This window comes from Engystomops pustulosus, chromosome 4 (genome assembly GCF_040894005.1).
Source record: "Engystomops pustulosus chromosome 4, aEngPut4.maternal, whole genome shotgun sequence".
In the NCBI taxonomy this organism is placed as follows: domain Eukaryota; kingdom Metazoa; phylum Chordata; class Amphibia; order Anura; family Leptodactylidae; genus Engystomops; species Engystomops pustulosus.
Genome location: NC_092414.1, coordinates 35,565,622 through 35,586,207, shown reverse-complemented (window position 1 = coordinate 35,586,207; position 20,586 = coordinate 35,565,622). Strand labels below are relative to the sequence as shown.

General features: G+C 40.4%; 1 long non-coding RNA gene across 4 annotated transcripts in view; it reads right to left on the bottom strand.

Moving 5' to 3' along the window:
* Positions 1 to 20,586, bottom strand: part of LOC140126348 (uncharacterized) — a 193,843-nt gene that overhangs the window by 108,676 nt on the left and 64,581 nt on the right. For 3 of the 4 annotated variants that reach the window (XR_011854806.1, XR_011854804.1, XR_011854805.1), the window contains exon 4: positions 2,188 to 2,272. The exons of the other annotated variant lie outside the window; for it this stretch is intronic. This is a non-coding gene — a long non-coding RNA (uncharacterized lncRNA). The remainder of the gene's footprint in view (positions 1 to 2,187; positions 2,273 to 20,586) is intronic. 4 annotated transcript variants of the gene reach the window in all.

The window sequence follows — 20,586 nt, the reverse complement described above, 5'->3', positions numbered from 1 at the left end:
GAACTGCATCTCCCTTCTCCCTAGGGTCTCTCTGACAACCGGAGACCCTGTCTTGCTCCTGCGGCTAGCACGGCACCAGTAGAAAACTGCTAAAAAGACGTTGCTTGAAACTCGGAACCTTCACCCACTGACTTCTAAAGTCAGCGGAGATCCGAGATGAGTTAATGATAATAATAATCTTTATTTATACAGTGCCATCAAATTCTGCAGTGCTTTACAAATCAATACTTAAAGAGATTTTTCTGAAATAACTATTTACCATTTTCACCATTGGTCACACGAGAGTGACTCCTATTCCCACGCAAAATAAGCGTTTTGATACCAAAGGTTTCTCTATGAACAGGCATCGAAATTTGCACAGGTTCCAGGTAGTGATAATTGCCATTGCGTGTGCCAGAAATCACACCTTATCAAGCCTTGTATGCAGGGGTGCAACACCCATGAGGCCACTTGAGAAACTTGCTTAGCCGCCTTGGGGCTCTGCTGTGGACATTTCTTTAAATGAGGGCTCTGCAGTAGACATTTCTTTTTACAGACATTTTACAATTTTATTTTATTTTTATTTATTTTTTTTTTTTGGGGGGGGGGGGGGTAAAATTAGGTGCTTTTGCCTGTATGTGGGTATATATGTTATGTATATTTTTTGTGAAAAGGTTGAAGACAAGGGGATAGATTCGTCTTTTCTGTAGCCCCCTTCTTTTAAAGACAGACAACAGAAAAGGGGGGCACTCTCTGGGGAGGGGGCACAGAAAAGGGGGCAGCTGTAGGAAAGGGGCATTTTAGACCAAGGTCTCTCCTGATATCTCCTGGATTTTGTAATCTGTGGGTAACCCAATTAATTCTTTCCACTAAGCACAATATATAACTCTTTGACAGTGCGTGTGGGGTGGCGTCTTTCTATAACCTGCAGTAGAGACACTAGGTTCACTCTGCTTAACCTATGACTTTTTTATGCTGTTGACCCGAATTGGACGTCAATGCTGATAGTGTCCCCTGATCTCATCATAGCTATAATCTGTATATCTGTGTATACCGTGAAAAAGCATTTACTAACTACATAACGTTACACAGGTCACTTGCTGTATTGAGTAAATGTGTCCTGGAGACTCACTCCAATAATTTCATAATGTTATCATATGGATTCTACATCCAATTCTATTTCATGCAATTCCCATTAATCAAGTGAACGACTTCTGTCCATACCTGTTTGTGTTTTTATTCTTGTGATACTAATTTGGGTATATGGATATTTACAAAGATCAGAGGAGTCTGTTAGAAAAGAGGTTATCTTATATGCTTTTAATTTCCTCACCACTGCTTGCAGTCAGTGTTGGACTGGGGCCCACCCTTCCTCATCCCCTTGGAAATAGACCCTTATTGCCTTCAAATTAGGTTGTCTTCTGCTATGTCTCTGGGATCCAGTGGCGTAACTAGAAGAGACTGGGCCCCATAGCAGAATTCTGAATGGGGCCCTACTTGCCCTTAAAAAATATACATACGGTATTTGTGATTTACTTGGGAGTCAAAATCACACACAGTACATACACAATATATATTCATGCAGCATACACACACATGCGTTCAAATACAGACATACATCATATACACAGACATAATGCATATACACATCACATATTCATAGCCATACAGCAAATACACACATACATACAATACCATATACACACATCTAACATATACACACCCACAAACAGTATATGCACAGCACACATACTCACTGCATATACTCTCCATTACTCCAGATACTGTGACCCAGAGCAGCTGCTATGGCTGCTACCCCTGTAGTTAACCCCTGCTGGGAACCTACATTAAGTTAGAGTCTGATTAGTATGACTATTAAACATTATTTTTATTATTTTATAGTTGATAGAACTAATGTCAAGCAAAATAGACTGTAACCAGTGAGCCACAAATTGCATTACCCTGCCATAGCAATGACTGCTATACAAAGGTAACTTTACCACTGTATACTACTATAGAATACTACTACAGCATAATAGACATGTTGTCATGAATGTGCATTTACTGGACAGGGAGTAAACACTGAAGTGATGTGTACAATATCACCAGCTCTAATATACTGAGGCGACAGCATTTTCCCAGTACGGTGATAATAGACAGCTTGTACAGAAGCAAACTGTGTCACCGGGGAGGTAATGGCTGACTCACTAATGTCTTCCCTGCAGGAGATGGCAGGAGCGGCACCTCTGATGGCAGAAGTCACCTCTGGCTTTAAAACCCATTATTTCTTTATCTGCAAGAGATGGAGAGAGAGAGTTAAAAGCCTGGAGGAGGAAGAGCACTTAAATAATTGATGCTGCTGGAGGGAAGATTGAGATGTCAAGATATTGCAATGAAAATGATGTATGGCTGCAGAGCTGCAACCCAAAATCTAGCAAGGTGATAGAGAAGGCAGGAGAGAACACACATTTCAATGAGAATTCTATAAGGCATTCACTGATAATTGTCACATTGCCCTTCTTTAAAGACTTCATCCACATGACTCATATTGGGGCTGTGATCTGGCTGCAAAATTTGTGGCCATAGAGGTCTATGGCAGCCGGTTATAGTGCGGTGAGCACCGCCCGGCTCCCTATGGAGAGGGGAGTGTGCCGAGCACATGCAGTCTGCAGGTCAGAGATAATACACACAATGATATCAAAGAACAGAGATAATACATACCGTGATGTCACAGTACAGCAACAATACATACAGGGATGTCACAGTACAAGGATAATACACACAGTGATGTCACAATACAGGGATAATACACACAGTGATGTCACAGTACAGGGATAATGCTCACAGTGATGTCACAGTACAAGGATAATACATACAGTGATGTCACAATACAGGGATAATACACACTGTCATGTCACAGTATAGAGATAATTATTGCAGTGATGTCACATTAAAAGGATTATACGCACAGTGATGTCACAGCACAGAGACAATGATCATAGTGGTGTCACAGTGCAAAGATGATACACATAGTGAAATCACAGTACTGAGGTAAATCCCAGTGTGATGTCACTAAACAGGGATAATACACACAGTGATGTCACAGTCCAGAGATAATACACACAGTGATGTCACAGTCCAGAGATAATACACACAGTGATGTCACAGTACAGGGATAATACACACAGTGATGTCACAGTCCAGAGATAATACACACAGTGATGTCACAGTCCAGAGATAATACACACAGTGATGTCACAGTACAGGGATAATACACACAGTGATGTCACAGTACAGGGATAATACACACAGTGATGTCACACTACAGGGATAATACACACAGTGATGTCACAAAACAGGGATAATACACACAGTGATGTCACAGTACAGGGATAATATACACAGTGATGTCACAGTAAAGGGATAATACACACAGTGATGTCACAAAACAGGGATAATACACACAGTGATGTCACAGTACAGGGATAATACACACAGTGATGTCACAGTACAGGGATAATATACACAGTGATGTCACAGTAAAGGGATAATACACACAGTGATGTCACAGTACAGGGATAATACACACAGTGATGTCACAGTTCACCTTCTTCTTCCTGGTGCATGTAAGTGCATTGTCTTGCGACACAATTTGAAAGTTAAATCCCGCTCTCAATCCGAATCAGTCGGATCGTCCGACGGCCGCCCCCCCCTCCCCCAATTTGTGTTGCATGGAAGCCAGCGCATACACCTGTTAAATACTTGTCCAAGCCGCGCAATCTCCGATAAAGGCACACAGTCCGACGAAAGTAAAACGCGACCCTTAGTGAATGAGCCCCATTGGGTTGCTCTCGGCCTGGTGGAGAATCCTTGGGCACTCTGGGAGTCAGTCCAATTCTGATTATATAGCTTTTTCCTCGCTGTCCAGCTACACTAAAAAGCTTATCACTGTTTGCAACAACAACCTAAGGAGGGAGGGGAGATTCTTTCTGTGTCTGACTTATTCTAAAACTATTTCCTAAAATGTGGAAGTGTTTCAAGGTAAAATATAGCTCTCTGTCTTACGGAAAGTGTGGTTTTGCACAGCATGAACTTATATATAAAAGATAATTTATACATAGCAATCTAACAAACACAACATATTTGTGCATTGCGTCTATCTGTATGTATAGATACTACTTTATGGTTACATCAGCCTCAAAAATGGCTAAACAATTTTTACGATATAAACAGAAAAACTCACACATAGTCCCATTATTTGTTTATCTATCATTTGAGTGGGACAGTTTTCTTGATTTGCTTTCATCAAAATCTTTACCATTTAAATAAATATATAGGATCCTGTTATTTCCTGTACAAAGTGTAGGGATGTTCTCCAGCCTATTTACTATGTGTTTAAGAACTTTCTCAAGGAAATGGATTTCACAGATTTGACCCAGGAAACTGAATGCACATGGAAATATAATTGTACTCCGATCCCATGGGTATGAGGACTATGATCTGCTTTGTGATGTTCTCACCCCTCTGAATCAATTACTGCTGATATTATATTCCAATGGAAAATTGGGTTGTTATCTATCATAGAGAAGTTGTGATTTTACCATAACCATTGTGTCACCAGGAAGCGTTAGCCTAAACTGATTGTCCAGACAATTTATAAGAAAAAAAATGGGCACAATCTTTAAATGAAATGGGGTGCAGAAAATTTAATCAGAAAAACACGTAGGCACTTGAAAGAAGGCGGGTGTGATGTTGTTATATGTGTTCTGCTAATATGTTTACTGACAATGGGGCACATTTACCGGTCCCTGCGCGATCCCTGATCCGGACTGCCCGACGAGGATGAACTCTGCCGCGATTCACGAAGATTGAGCGCCCAATTTCCTGCATGTGTCGCTTCCCCGCTGAGGTCCGCCGGAGTTCACCTTCTTCTTCCTGGTGCATGCAAGTGCATGGCTTGCGACACAAATTTAAATGTTAAATCCCACGTGTAGTCCGATTTGTTGGATCGCCCGACGGCCCGCCCCCTGATATGTGTCGTGTGAAAGTCGGTGTGATTGCGACACAAAACGATCGAGTGCGACACAATCCCCCGCGCGATTCCCCAATGTGTTTTGCTTGTTCTGCGCAGCAACAGTGATGTAGTGAGGAGGAGGAACAGTCTGGTTTGGGGCAGTTGTTACAGACAGAGCAAGGAGAAGCATGGAATAAAGTTGTCTCTGAGCCTGCAGTCCAGTGATCCAGTGTGGGTTCCTTCTACATCATACGGGTTCCTACCATGATATTACAGCAGGCATAGTTCTATGATACCATATAAAAGAGTATGGGGGGATTTATCATTATGTTGACTGGTTCATATACTCTTTTCGAGACCTTTTTGTCTTAGCTGAGACAAAAAAAGTTTCAACCAAGACAGTCTAAAAAAGAAACCATACAACATGGTGACAAATCACACAGAGAGGGATGGTCACCAAATACAGTTCAGATTGAAGAGGACAATGGAATCAAAATCGCTAGATAATCAAAGAATCGAAGCAAAGGGTCAAAGATACCAGAATACAGAATAAATACAGCAGCTTACTGCATACAATATTATAGCATAGCAGAGCTCTGGTCCACAGAACGATTTTATGAGAGACTATAGTCCTGTCTGGTTTGATCTCTGAAATCTGACAGGGTGTCAATGAGAGTGTGGAGAGACTCGGGTTAAGTGGGGTTAACTATTAGTGAAACCAGGAGAAAGGTGTGGTGGAAAATTATAAATCCGGGGACTCTTATCAGTGCATAGGGATTAATAGAGCAGTAGGGCTCAGTACGACAGGCCGCTCTGCTCATTAAGGGTTCAACAGATCTTGTGATCCATGGGGGTCCATCCACTGAGACCCCACCGATCAGTAACTTAGCCACTATCCTAAGGATATTAAATAACTTGTTGTGACTGGAGAACGTCTTTAATTAATAGAGAGTTTGCCCTAAATAGTGTTACAGGGTTGATAAGGAGAAGCGTCTTCATGTATTAAAATTTTTAGTATTTTATGATGGTGATTTGATGTTTAGTCAGTGGAAGCTTCACAAGACCATGGCCCCTCTTAAAAGTCCTTCACCTCTTTCATAGTAAATTGTTAAAAGTTTCCTAAGTGACCACATTCAGAGGTAAAGTTGGCTATATAAAAGATACGAAGTAAAATTATAGGCTTATAAAATCACTATTCCTTATTTACATGAATGATCTATCCTAAATTCAGTAGCTGGGCGGTTAGTGTTGTGCCCCTTTGTGAAGAGCGTGGGAAGGTAATGAAATAAAGAACAGCTAGTGAGTGCTCTAAATGAGAGAAGTAGGATGCCAAGACGAATGCTGGGCACTGGCAGGAGAAGTACATTCTCAAGTATTTCGATATTGTCTGTTGCCTTGCTATTCTTCTGGTGCTCCTAGTCAGATACATAAGAATGGAGGTTTCTGTTGTACAGTCATATGAAGGAAACTTGACCTCTTTGACCTTCACCAAGATGGATCCATTGTCCCTGACTATGTGACAGTGTTCTGATGTTCTGCGATCATTGACTCAGCAGGGACTTCCTGTGCTCCGGGCTGCGCTGGAACATTATTATATAAATATCCAGAAAGAGCTGATGTCATTCAGCACAACTGAGCTGTTAACAGAAGACTTGTGAAATTCTCTGAAAGAAAGCTGCTGTTCCAAGCCCGCAGCAACCTCACGTGGGTGGATTTGTGAACCAACCTCCCTTCTCCAGCTCTCCAAACTTCTATGTAATTATGTCTCAAATTAGCTCCGGGAAAAAAGTCTTATTGTAGAGATTTTCGAACCATGAAGGAGAACAGAAGTCAATGACACTGGTGGTGAAACATCTAACAATAGAGACACAGAACAGATTCTAGCAAGGGTCTATTCAAAAAGGAGCACCAATGAAATTACAAGGTTATAAATCTAGGATTCACAGCATGATGCTAGAACAAGAATGCAAGCAGTTAGACCATGAGGATTTTATGGATTCTTTGGATGAGGGGCCTATTTTTTTGGGTGTGCAAGACCCCATTCCCCTAGTATATGTACTGATAGCAACAAAAGGGCATTACGTTGTACAAATCATAGGCCCTTCTCAATTACCTAAAATAAACCAGTTTCTTTCAGATTCAGAATTACTGTAGAGCTTTTTTATTGTCCACTAGACTGTAAAATTTTACTTTTTTTTAGAAGTAACGAAGTTTATCAAAGCATTCATAAAAGGTTATTTAATTTTCTGTCAAGTGGTACGATACATTTCACATTTCCTAATTGACACCTGGTCAGAATCTTAATTCCCAATGTAAGTCAGGTACATATGGGATCATTTAAGAAGAGCTTTGGATTATGGGAAATCAGTAAAGTATTTGAAGAGCAACTCTGACATTTTGTATTAACAAATTAATGACTCTTGGGATGTAAAACAACTTTGCCTATTACTTTGTTTAACTATGTGCACCAGTTTCTTTGCTGCCCTCCTCAGTTTAGCCTGGCTCTGTACTAGCTGTGTCTCCTGGATGTGCTGATTTCTCCTTTGATTCTATGCTCACACAGGAGGGAGGATAGGGAGGTCATTTGAGAGTGCTCTTTGTGTGTAGTGGAGGGGAAGTAGCAGAGCTGACTATGTTAAGTGATGTAGATGCAGAAATCTGCTACACAGAATAGTGAGGTACAATATGTTCCTTGCTCCCTATCAGTCCCTCCATTCCAGTCTGTAATTCTGGAGTCTCTCTCATCTCTCTCTGCACCCCGTGCCTTGTCAAAGACTCTCTGAACACTTGGACATCAAGTACCTGTTAACTCCCAGTCCTCACACAGCACTGACTATACACTTGATGTAACTATCTCAGTGCTGGTTTCTACTTCTTATTACAGGCTGCACGTCCCTCCATGTTAATAAACCTGGAAGGCTAGTCACTACATATATCCCGAATGCAGTGTTCAGTGTATTTACTTGCAGCAATATCACTGGATTTGCAACAAAATTCCTGAATGAGAGAACATAAGTTATCATTGGAAGTGAGGGTAACCTCAATTTGAATTATCAGGAGGGTAGATACACATACACACAATATAATTTTTATTGTGATGCTTATTCCAAGTTTTAGGAATCGGAATAGTGCTGCATTTGTATGAGTGCCTATTAGGACCTCTGTAAGTGGTAGAACATTGAAATTACACAGCGGACAGAAGCAGAAGGCTCCATGAATTTAGCGGTCCATGCAGGGTACTGTAGCTCAGCTACATTTACCTGATTTGAAACCTGAGTTTTAAATATTAAGACAGCAATCACACAGTAGTTATGAAGCCCCTTGCATCCAGTGCTAGAGGCAACTATGAACAGAAGATCAATGGGAAACTCAGAGACCCCACCAATCTTATATTGATGATTTATCCTAATGATTGATCATCAATAACATATTTTGTAAAAACTTTAAAATAAAACAATGGATTTATATTATATTTATATGAATGTGCTGCCAGAAAAAGGTTTTCAGATAATGACCCTATTTTTTGCTACTTGGTTATGGGAACTTGTGCTTCACTTTGCTTTTCAGAGGAAGTAGATTCATAGAACAAAAACGGTTTAGGAATCAACATTAATATTATGGATGGAGCATAAAAAGGAAAAAATATATCAGGACATTATATACAGTCTAGCATAAGCCCATAAATTGGTTATAGGAGACTCTATTTGATTTCTTGAATTGGGGCTCCCCATATTCTGGGTATCCCACTGGCAAATTTTCATAACAGTCCCTTCACCAGCTACAGAAATATTCCTACTCAAGCTTAAACAATTAAATAGGTTAACGGCATAAAAGTAACATAAATGACTTCTTTATCTTTCCACTTTATGCATTGTAGGTACTCAAAGGTTAGCATCTATCTCTTTATATCATGTATCTTTTTTGTTCAAGTGCTGGAGTGGTTAGATTGGTAAGTACCAAAAGTATGTTAAGAACATACAAAAAAAACATGTCATTAAATATGGAAAATAAAGGAGAAGAAATTTTTTTCAGAATTTTTTGACTCGTTAGATTCTTATTGAAATTTTGTCTTTAAGGTAAAACTTAACAATGCACATATATACAGAAGAGCAAGTAATGATATAGCAGTACAGATATATCTACATACATGGAGTGCATTATCAGGAATTATCAAAACTATACAATTTCTAGAATCCTATAATAGCAAATTACACAGTGGATTTTATTGGAGGTTCAATCATCTCTAGGTTAGAGAGCTGAGTGTTTAGTACTTAGCATGTATACCTGTAAACCTGTAATGACCCAGTGCTGCTATTGTCTCAAAGGGGAAAGTGTTAGAAAGAATATCTGGGCTACCAACAAGGCCAATTTCTCCTCAGCACTGCCGCTTGGCATTCCATACAGTGTATCTCTACTGCTTTAGCAAAGCAATTGCGGGGGGAGGGATGGGGAAATAGGGGCATCCAACCCGGTGACACATATCAGCAGTCGAGTCACTGGGTTGGATGCCCGGTGACTAAAACACAGTCACCAGGCTGACTGCTGATATGTGTTTTAGTAACCATATTAGCCTAGTACTTTCCGAAGGTAACCCTTTTGCGTTTCTCATGATCCAGAACTTATTGTGATGTTTTAAGGTGGTGATCATGAGGGGCAATATCTGTTGGGGTGCATTTCCAGCCAACGCTCCCAGGTTTTCTTATATATTGGATGTGTGTGGTTTTTGAAGGACCATATTTGTTCAATTTGACATGTTTGGTGTAAAGAAGCCATTACCTCCTCAAACTTGGGAATGTCTATAGATAAGCTAATAATGAGACAGCGAAGCAAAACAAGATATTGCTGTCAAAGCGGAGTCTGGAGACCTCTCAGGGCTAGAAGTGTCAGGATTATATCGTCTGCGTATAGAGAAATTAGGTGTTCTCTACCTCCTATGTTTATGCCAGATATCTGAGCATTACTTCAGAGAAGTTAGGCCAGGGGCTCAGTGGACGGGATAAACAGAATTGTCTTACAACTTGACCATTTGCCTTTGAATACGTTCCAGTCTTTTATGTTAATTATTTGGACTGTATATATCTAATTCTTCATTCCCCTAATGTAACTTTGGATTTTCTTAAGAAAACGACTTTTAACAGAAACTGCTGTCATTTCACTGTAATTTAGTTGTCTACAGATGTATATAAATGGCTCTGTGTAGAAACTGTCTCCTGAATATTTATGTGTTTGACTATGGTCTAAGTGCAGATGGTCACTGTGATTTAAAGGGTTGATTCATCATACCACATCCGAGCCCTATGAATCATTGGCTCAAGCCAGTGACTATACTCAAATGTGCTGAATTACACCAGCAATACTGGTGCATTGTAGGAACACATAATGGGCACAAAAACGTCTCTGTTATTGCTGCTAAAGACTTCTTTATCCGCTTTGATGAACTGTCTAGGACAATCCTTCCAGTGACCCGGACAATCACTATCTTTGTTGAGCAGTTAGCTCTGCATCCGATTCTACAACCTTAAGAGAATAAAAATGAAGTATGCAAATGCTTGTGACTAGTCTGAGTTTATCGAGTCATCAATAAGACTTACTGCAACTACACAAGGTTGCTGATAATGTAGAGATTTAGTACGGCATGTATGACTATTGATATGGGTGTGGCCCATGATTCACATCTCTGAATGGATGTCACTGAATACCCAGATGTTTGAAGCCATCTGCTCCATTGTAATGTACTTTAAGTTAATAAAGGAAAGCTTTCCATTGTTAGGACAATAGACAAACGCTATGTAGACAACCTTAAGGGATTTTTTTTAATTTGCATTATTTCAGTCTGGTTATGCTGTGAATAAATACTGGGATATCAGCATGGCAAAAAGACCACAAGGTTTGTGAAAGTAACCTCTAGAACTGGAAAACCTGAGTTTGCTTATTGGCAGAAATAATGCCACTTAATGTTTATAGGCTATAAATGGTATTGTACATCAACACTGTTTATGTTCAAAACACCAGATGCAGTCCATGAAACAGTATGGGGCTATTACAGTATCTATATATTGTATATAGTGTGGTCTGGGATATAGTGTTAGGTTGGGAGGGGGATGATGGTGGTGGGAGTTTGGAACTGATATTGGACACTGGATTGGACACTAGTCTGGACTTCTTAATGCAAACTTTGGACATTAGACCAGTGTCTGAGGGAGGGAGTGGGCATGGGATTCAGTTTAGTGTAGGGTACATTTTGTTTAATTTAAAAAAAAATGTTTTTGGATGTAGGATGTGTTATTTGTGTGGGGTGGTCTGTTATTAAAGTGTGGAGGGTGTGTTTATGTTTATTTATGTTAATGATATCTTATGTTGGCTAGGTGTGAATGAGGCTGGACCAGCAGGTGAGTTGCTGTAAATATTTTGTACATATTGTACATTATGTTTGTTTTATGTTTTCTGTTTTTGTTATGTTTTATATTATATATTTTAATAAAAGATCTACAGTATAAAAGAGAATTCCCTTAGAGTTTTACCCAAAATATACATTTGTTAATTTCTCTTTGTCAGGGAATAGTAAACCCTAAAAAGTACCACATAAGGGCATAACAGTCAATACTATTCTTCTTTCTATTCATGTCATATGTAAAATGGTAGTAGAAAGGATGGAAAAATATGAAAGCTCTGTTATATCAAACTACCACAAGTGAACCTTTCAAGGAGCCTACAATATGTTTGCAAAAAGAAGAGGAAAATTTTACCTATATATTTGACATGTTGCTTTATCCCAAGAGACTACCTGTTGAATTTCTAACCTCTTGTCATGGGTTCTCCCGCGATCCATGTAGCGGATCAGGGGTACACCCGTGCTCCGCTGTGTTTCCGCCCCTCAGCACGTACTTACCTCTCCTGGCTCCTGATGCTGCCTCGGTCCCGTCCAGGCCGCATGCTGTCTTCTCCCTCTAGGCCTCTTTAAGACTTAAAGGGCCAGCGTCCTCCAGATTGGAGTTCACTAATCTGGCCTCGCCCTTATAATCCGGCACCTCCCTTCACTCCCCGCAGGATCTTCTACTAGGATCTCCTATGGTTTCCATACCAGGCTTCCCTAAGCCGTTCCTGTGAAAGAGAAAGCCCATTTGCGTTCCCAGACGCTTTCCTTTGTTCCTGTCTCTAGCGTTCCCAGACACCTCCCTGTTCCTGTTTGTCTCCAGCGTTCCCAGATGCCTCCGTGTTCCTGTGTGTCTCCAGCGTTCCCAGACACCTCCGTGTTCCAGTGTGCCCTCCAGGGTTCCAGTCCAGCGGTGTCTCCAGTCTGTGCCAGCGTGGCTGCCACCGCGGGAGATGGTATGAGGCCCGCAGTGGCAGCCAAGGTAAAGAGTATCCAGGAAACAGTACAAACCAGAGGGTCCACTGGTCAATAGACTCCCCCCTCAGGACTTTTAGCTCTGTTATCTGTGTGACCGTTACACCTCTTATATCAAAGAATACAGGGATATATATGGTATTATAAAAAATATATATAGTTATAGTATAGTTTTATTATATAGTTATAATTTTCTTCTCTTCTGTTTTCTGGGGAGGCGTCATAAAGGGAAAGGGTAGAAGATAAACAAAATTATCCAAAGAGCGCAGAGCACAATTGGAGAATCATTAAGCTTGTTTGAAATAATTTGGTGTGATAAATACATCCGTAAATATGTACCCTCTCACGATAAATAATTGTATCGTGAGAGTAGTGCGTAGAGCACCAGTGTTATGGGGTGGTCTGGTAATCGCAAGTTAGGCCCTATTCACAGGATAGGGCATAACTTGCTGATCAGTGGCAGTCTCCCTGGTGGGACCCTCACGGATGAATGTCAAAGACTAGTGCAGCACATGGCACCAGGCGCCACTGGCTGCTGCTGTCACCTCGGGTCCAATGGGGTTATAACAACAGACAGAGGTCTGTTGTTGTAACCCTATTGGACCTGAGATGACAGGAGCAGCTAGTCATACCTGATGCCAAGTGCCGCACTCATCTATCACAGTGAGTCCCACCACTGAGACCACCACTGATCAGCAAGTTAGGCCTTATCCTGTGGACAGGGCACCCCTTTAAGTTCTCTTGAGAGTAACATAACAGGAGAAGGCTTGTCCTATTCTGTTTTGTGCTTCTGTTGAAACACATGTGATCAGTAAGGAGCACCCAGTGTAAACAATGCAAAACACCAAGTGCATGAGTTTCACATATTTTTAGTATGCACATTAATGTTTTCTATTTTTTTTTCACAGGTTTCTGGACCATTTGGATTATTTTTCAACTAGAGGATTTTGCTACATTTAATAAAAATAAAAAACAGGGGAGTTTTTATTTCAATAAAATATTTTTAAATTTGTGTGTGACTTATTTATTTTTACCATCTTCTAGACTTCTCGCTATCTTATAGACAGCAAAAATTACAAAGACTGGGGCTTAGTGGTAGCCTGAAGAAGCTAGCACCAACCCCTGAGTAATTACCCCAGCACCCACCACCACCAGGGGTGTCGGGAAGAGCCGGGTACCCGCAGGAACAGACCTTCTACACTGATCACTGCCCCCCCCCCCCCACATATTCCTTCTCCAGCCAGATACAACCAGCAGCCTAGCAGTACCAGAGAAGGAAGAGCCTCTGTTATCAGCCCTTCCTGGCCTAGCAAAACCAGCCTGCTGTCACCCCAGGGCCAGAACATCAGCCCAGGTGGGTCTTTTCGAAACCTCTGTTGACAGTGGGTGCCGGGGTAATTATTTTGGGGTTTGTGCTAGCCTCTGCAGACTAGCACTAAGCCCCATCTTAAGTGATGGTCGCCATGTATAAGATAGCAAATATTACTAAGTCTTCATGGTAAAAATAAATAAAACAAACACAAATTAAAAACACAGTACATTAATGGCATATTATATACTAATGCAAGAATATTGTCACTGCATATGTGAAGATACCTGTTATGTCTAACAGTTGAATTGTTCAGGATATATATCTGTATGTATGTATGGTAATGGTGCATGGTTGTTACACATGTAGTGTCCTACATTCCAATTATTTCCCAATGACAGATAAAAGATAATAAATATTTTTTGAACAAATCTACCATATGCTGTCATGAAGAGGATGATTCACATCACGCCATGTTAGCGGAGCCTACTCAGGGTCAGGTTGTGTTGTGTTTTGGAATAAAAATTCTCCATCTGTAATAACATTTAGCAGCAGGCGCATTGTGCAGTCCAAGGAATATCTGGCAGAAGGCTGGCTCTCTACTATGCACAATACTTGAGCATTAGTCATTCAGAATACTTTGGGGCTCTCAGGGTAGAATCTCTATTATTACCACAACATGCATGACCAAAGTGGGGAGGACCTTGGTGCTGTGGTCAAGTAACTCAGGCACAGTATTTACTATCTAAATTTCTGTTGGAAACAGCCAAGTACCTACCATAAACATATACATTTTATTTCAACAATAGATATTAAGAGGGGTGGTCTACAATTAGATAAAGAGTCAATTTATATCTAGTAAAACCACCAGATCCACCATAGCGCTGTGCTGGATAGGAATGAAATTGCAATAACAAATACTCCAAAGGCAGGAGAGTAACTCAGTCAGGTCTAAATCTATGAGCCAATGCACATTTGTGTAGAAATGCTTTATATTCCAGAATTTTTTAAAGCATGGCATCTTTCTTCCATTAACAGCACCATGCCTGACCATAGGTCCAGTGTGATATTTTAGCTTTGCTCATTAACTTAAAGAGCTAAAGCCAATGGAGAGATATGGAGCTGTTTCTGACCCATTCAGATTCTTCCAGATATCAATAACTATAGTTCAGCTGAGGCCTGTATTATGTGTATAGCAAATGTAGGAGAAATATTACATTTATCACCTACACATAATGACAATACGATAACAATACTAATATGAAGCAGGTTCTAATGTAGGAGAAAGAAGATAAAGCGAACTGCAGTGATAACCATTAAAATATCCACTTTCCTTGCATGATAGTCTTAATAAGTACCATTATACACATGGTCGGCTCCAGGTTTCACTAGGCCCCTGGGCGACAGAGCCTCAGTAGGCCTCTTTGCAGTGAACTCACATGGCGGCATTAAAAATTCTGCAACTTAAACAGTCTCCTGTTTCCTAAAATATTCCCTAGTTTATCATACCAATCAGCCCCCTCCTGGTTAATTTATATGCAGACCCTCATGGGTACTTTATATAAAGCCCCCCTCACATCTTATGGATTCATTAGATACAGCCCTGCTTTACCCCATGGATTCCTTATGTACAGCCATAGGTGGGCCCCTCCTCTGGGCCCCGGCACTTGCCTGGTTATTCCCAGTGCTGACACTGGCCCTGATTATACTGTAACGCTGGCATCAGCGGCATCGGGCCACACCCTTCTCTGATTCATAGGACCCCATCCTGTATGCCTGGGCTTACACAATACTGCAGCAATCCTTCCAGTGACTTAATTTTATTAGGAATGCTTTACCGGGAAATGAACTGCATTTTTCTTATAGAACAAAAGACGATGAGGCCTCCTTGAGGTTTCACTAAAAGAAATGATTTGTTTGGGAAAAATAAAACCTATATCAGATACCTAATTCAGATGAAATTCAATTTACAAAATAATCAAATATAACTGAAGAAAATAGATTGAGTTTGTATTCTGGAAATGAAAAACTCCATCACAAGGAAAATAAAAAAAGAATAAAAATCAACTTGGAATAAAACATATGAAGAGAAATGACCAGTCTGTAGACATAAGTAAATAGATAAAATACACATGTAGACTTCATGCTGGGAGTAGAAAAGCTATTTCTGTAGAATAAACAACCTTTGAAATTCCCAACCTTGATACAGCTGAAATGTTAGACAATTTGCTTTGTGGAATTGATAATGACAAGTATAACTTTTTGTTATTCAAAAAATAACTTTTTCACAAAACATATGCTAAAGTTTGAAAACCCCTTAAATCTCAGCAGCTGATCTGCAGTGCATGCAACAAGTATGACCTGTCATAAAGGGGTAGTAACTCAAAATGGTCAGTAATTGGTTCGCTAGATGATGGTTTAAAAGTGGAAAGGATAAACTATTGAAAGCAAGTAGCTTTGAATATTGTATATGTAGATATATTCTGCACATTTTCCAACAGCCCTGAATGTAGACGCCTAGTTTTGATTCACAATGTACTGACAATGTCAGTGACTGACAACTACATCTGTAGAAGATACTGAGCAGTATATTTCTGAATGACTTTAAAGGAAACCTACCATCAAGAATAAACCTGTTGAGGTAGGTCTGCCTTACTCGCCAATCTCTGTCAGCTCCATAGGAGCATGTCCTGCTACTCCGCTCATCTCGGGGAGCAGCGAGGGGTCCGACTGGGGTACATTGATGGAATCCCATCACTGAGACCCTCACCGATTAGCAAGTTAGGCTCTGTCCAAAAGTAGTGTAGGACATTTGCACGCTATTTTCCATTTTGGGCTTCACTACCGGCAATAACTGTTTTTATATTTTGATACATCGGGCAATTTGGGACGTGTTTGTGATTTTTATTGTTTAATTAGTTTAATATCAGTTCAAGGGATATTGGGGTGATTTGAATTTCTAATATTTTATTATTTTTTTTATATTTCTTAGACCCTCTAGGGTACTTTAAACCCAGAAGGTCTGATCGTTCCTACCATATACTGCGATACTACTATATTGCATTATATGGTGTTTTCACATAGGATTCATTACAATGAGCCACTGGCTCATTGTAACAAATCTTCAGAAACTATGCAGCCTCAGGTCTGACGTAAACCTGAGACTGTCATGACAACCAATCACGGTTCCTCAATGACATCAGGGGGGTGACAATCTCAACAATGATGGCAGCGCCCATGCGTTGCCGTCTTATAAATGCTGCCGGTGTCTTTGCCGGCTGCAATCAAGGGGTTAACACCTGCGATCGCTGCTAGCACTGACCGCGGGTGTTAGCTGCAATATGCCCATCTCTGTATGAAGAGGGCTCGGCCCCATATTATGTACACTGGATTCTGGTGCATGAAATGTACAAATACTGCAACCAGAATATGTCACACACAACAGCACCCAATATCCGGCATACACATCACATGCACAAATCATTAGAAAATCTGGACAGTTTTAAAATAGAGATGTAAATTTTTTGAACTCCCCGCCTCCCTGACTTTATCATGGACTAATATTTACGGATTAAATATTCAATATTTCTATGCCTGAACAGCACAATAAAGGTGGATAAAGAGGAAAGTGGATTACAAGTTGCATAATGCACTGGTTTATTGGGGTAATTGTTTTTGACAAGAGACCCTTAATAATTTGGAAGGCCATATATAAAAATAATTTAAAAAAATAACGTGAGGCACCTGTGTAAATGAATCAATATAAGGTATTGTATAAATGTAAAGGGGTTGCCCAAGGGTAAAAAAAAAAAAAAGCTTGGGTGGCCACAATGGGGCAGGTTAAAAAAAAAAAAAAAATTGTACTTGCCTTGCAGCATCCTCTTGGCCTGCAGCACTGTGATCTCTCTGGTCCACGCCCCATGTAAACAAACAGAGGCATGGAAGCCTGCGCTCAGCTTCTCACCGACGGAGGGCCTGTCAAGCCACCTTGTCCGTTCGGAACCTGAATGTAGCGCGGCTTTTATACCTCTGTTTGTTTACATGGGGCATGGACCAGAGAGATTACAACACTGGACGCCGGAAGGGCACAGGGAGGTAAGTACTTTTTTTTTTTTTTTAACCCACCTCATCCTGCCACCCAAGGTTTTTTTTATACCCATATATCATATATGCACATAATAATTTGGAGGGAAATGTATAGAAATATATTAAGACATTTTGTATACTATAATTGATAAAATGGCACTGAATATAAGAAAGAAAAAAAGGGCATTATAGTAAACATAATTCTTAGTAAAAAATAGTAAATAGTAAAAATACTTAGAGGGGACATTAAATAGGTAAATTAATTTATTAAAGGGGCCAAATCACTGCACTTATGAACGCAAAAGGGGGTCCTGTTATTGTCATATGTTCTTATAAATATTGTCAACATTTTGTAAATGGAATGTTGCTGCTATCACTTAAAGCTCATCCCACCAGTAGAACGCCTGGGAAACCAGGGGTAGTACTTATTACATCCCTAATATTATTGCCCTGACATTATGTCATCATTGCAGCCTCAGTTTATAAACCAATAGTTGTGCACTAGTGGAAAGGGAAGGGGAAAGCCGAATTTTATATTATGTCTCTCTGTCCAGTGCCTACAAATTCCTGGACTCTGCATTATAGGTCGTATTTTTATGAAGTAGTAGGGTCGGCCACCAGAATCAATTTCACCAGTGGGCCCTATGTACCCGTACGACCCTGGGACCTACTCTATGTTTTGCGGCATGGCTTCCTGCCTCAGGTGCGGTGAGACAAAAATGTGCTTCCCGCACCGTACCCGCATGCTATGCATGTCAATGGCAGCAATGATGCGGACATGTGCATGGGGCCCAAAAGACATGGCTGAAGGTAAGGTAGATGTCAAGTAAATAAACATGTGTTTGTATGCATTGGATTTTTTTTGGTGTTTTTTTTTCTTGCAGCGCCTTGTGTACCATATTTATGAAGTGTCAGTGCCACAATATTGGTCTTTTTTTGGTCACTCAATTTGGGCGCACCTTAGTAATACCAAAAGTTTTTCTGTGCTTCTAGGTTCCTGACACTTTTTTGGGCACAATTTTTTATGCACAGATAATTCTTTCAAGTTCTTTTCCACCTTCATGAATGTGGAGTCAATTCAGAACTTTTCAGTCGTGCACCAGTTCATTATGCCCTTGCGGCCAAATCTAAAATCCCAGCTAACTTTCCACACAATTTGGGCGCCAAAATAACGGACCTGCGCCACAAATGATGCATGCCCCCGAGCGTTTCCAAAGTGCTACCCAAAAGCCACTTGTTTATCGCAGGGAGCCATTACTGCAATTTAAGAAGTAACTTATGTCCCTGCTGTGTCACGTTTTCAATGTTATAAGCATCCTGAGGACCCCAATACTGTTTGAAGAAAGACGGGAGGATCTTCATTGTTGCTTCCCTCCCCAAACATGAAGAATCACAAGGCCGAAAGTACAAGCTTCAATAGCTTTAATTATAATCCAAACCTGTCTGCAAATTTCCACTATTCCACTGCAGCCTGTGATGTGTTGCAGGAGGGCACATTGAGGTCTGTCTGGTAAACTTTGTGTTGGATGGAGCCCACAGAGAGGGGTTCAAGTGCCACCTTCATGGGTGCTATATGTTTGCCATCACTGGTATACAACATTAAGGGTCTGTGTCTTGCTCATTCCTCATAGTAACTTCCTTGTCACATGTAATTATAAGTTGGTACGTGTCATTCTGCAATAGACCCGGATAACTCAAGGGCAGGACTTCTTACATGACACCTTAGGGACTTATATGTCCCTATCTTGATATTTTATATATATATTATATATATACACATGCTAATAATATTGTTTCAGACTCCTGCGTTCTCTTTAATACTTTTTATTGACAGCAATGATTCACAGTTATCTCATAGTTATCTCAACAGTGAAGCTTCATAATGACATGTTATGTAACCTTGTAATGATGACAGCTCATCGTGCGGGTGGTAGTGGGTTCTGCTGGCAATGGATGATGTCAGTGGGTAGCGATGCTATTTGATGTTGAAGTAAGCAGAAACTTGAAGCAATGTAGGAGGTGAAGCAGATGATGGCAGTGAGAATAGATGGATAGGTATTTTAGGGTCACATGTCAATTAGTAAAGATTTTCTGCTGTGATGCAAGTGTATAGTATAATGCATGAAGTGCAGAATTGTAAATTAAAGTGCTAAATACACATTTCAATGAATCACAAACGCATATATAGTGATGTGTTGAACCTTCAATCCCATCTAATTCTGCATCTAATCTGCTGATTTTGTGCTCCCATACAGTAGATGAGTCAGAGCGGCTATAGTTGATACAACATCCCTTGTACGGTATAATTAGTGTACATTTTATTCTTTTCCCAGCTGCGATTTTCAAAAAAGCAAATAAAGTAGCGCGTAAACACATTTATCTGACATAAAAGGCACAAATGAGGGGATTAGATGAAGAATCAGAAGCTTTCCACTTAGCCCCTCGGCCCACTTAATGGGGCTCATTTGCTTACGAGGCCGCTGCATTGTTCGACAATTGTTCGACAAAGTGCATTGTTCGACAATAATGAACTGTGCCGCAAGATTGTGCGTCCGATACTGTTACTGCTATATACCATGGTCTATGGTATCTGCAGTATCACCAACATTTACCACATTAAACTACTAGCCCCATCAGCCCCTTCATTTACAGTATGAATGAGTGCGGCTAAAGACTTTTTTTATAGGTAAAAGGGCAACATTTCAAATAAAATATGGAATTATAGAAAGGACATTTTATACCTTATATGACGTGCTAGTATTCAAGTTCCCTTGAAAGAAAAAGCATTGCAATGTCTGAAGTTCTGGAACCAGTGAAGAGTTATTACCTGGTAGAAGGCCCAGTATTTTA